Below are 1,214 nucleotides of genomic sequence, written 5' to 3'. Positions count from 1 at the left end.
CATACCAATTCGTTATGTATGGATGATGGATGAGATTCCATCGATAGAGAGCCAGTTCCAATAGACTTATGGAATGTTCCCGTTCGTGTGCATCCAGCAGGAATTGAACCCGCAAATTTACCAATTATGAGTTGGGCGCTTTAACCATTCAGCCATGGATGCTTAACAGGGATCATCGTACATCGTAAATAACCAATTTTCATATAGAAAGACATATCATAGAAAAATGAAATCGAAAATATTCCGAGATGGCAAATATTCGGAGATGACTATGAAAACACCTCTCTGGATCCTCGAATTGAAAGAGAGATTGAGAGGGATCAAGGATCCTAATTCTCGTTATTTGGAATGGATCCAATTCTATTGAGTCTGACTCATAGTGATCATTTCTCTTTAGCAAAGAATGACCTTGGTTGTCAAAGGATTGAACAACCGGGATCCATTTACTTATGATACCTTGTTGGCATTGATAACAAGGATCTAATGAATTATGAGTTTAATAGATCCTCATTAGCAGAAAGATGTATATTCCTTGCTCATTATCAGACAATCACTTATTCCCAAACCTCGTGTGGGACTAATCGTTTTCATTTACCATCTCATGGAAACCCTTTTCGTTCCGCTTAACCCTATCGGGTATTTTAGTGATAGGTTCTGTAGGAACTGGACGATCCTATTTGGTCAAATACCTAACGAAAAATTACGATTTTCCTTTCATTAAGGTACGAGGGCTTCTTATTCCACAAGAACGAAAGCACCTTTTCATTCTTTCATATACTAGGGGTTTTTACTTGGAAAAGAAAATGTTCCATACTAAAGGATTCGGCTCCATAACCACGAGTTCTAGTGCACTAGATCTTGTAGCACTTAGCAACGAAGCCCTATCCATTAGTATTCCACATAAGAAATCCATTCTAGAAAAAAATACAATTAGATTAGCTCTTCATAGACAAACTTGGGGTTTGCGAGCCAAGGTAAGATCGGCTCGGGATCATGGGACCCTTTTCTATCAGATAGGAGGGGCTCTTGTACAAAATAGACTTACTAAGTAATAACCCCATAGAATCTATCTATATAAAGATAAAGAGGCAATCGTGTCAGGAAGCGGGTTTTTCTTTGGCCAAAAGGTACTTCGAACTTGGAACGAGCATGAAGAGATTAACGAGACTTCTTTCTCTTTTGAGTTTTTCTGGCGGACCTGCCGCGCAAGATCT

The sequence above is a fragment of the Aegilops tauschii genome, chromosome 6, assembly GCF_002575655.3.
Source record: "Aegilops tauschii subsp. strangulata cultivar AL8/78 chromosome 6, Aet v6.0, whole genome shotgun sequence".
NCBI classification, from domain to species: domain Eukaryota; kingdom Viridiplantae; phylum Streptophyta; class Magnoliopsida; order Poales; family Poaceae; genus Aegilops; species Aegilops tauschii.
The sequence above is the reverse complement of the archived record's forward strand: the minus strand, read 5'-3'. Positions refer to the sequence as shown.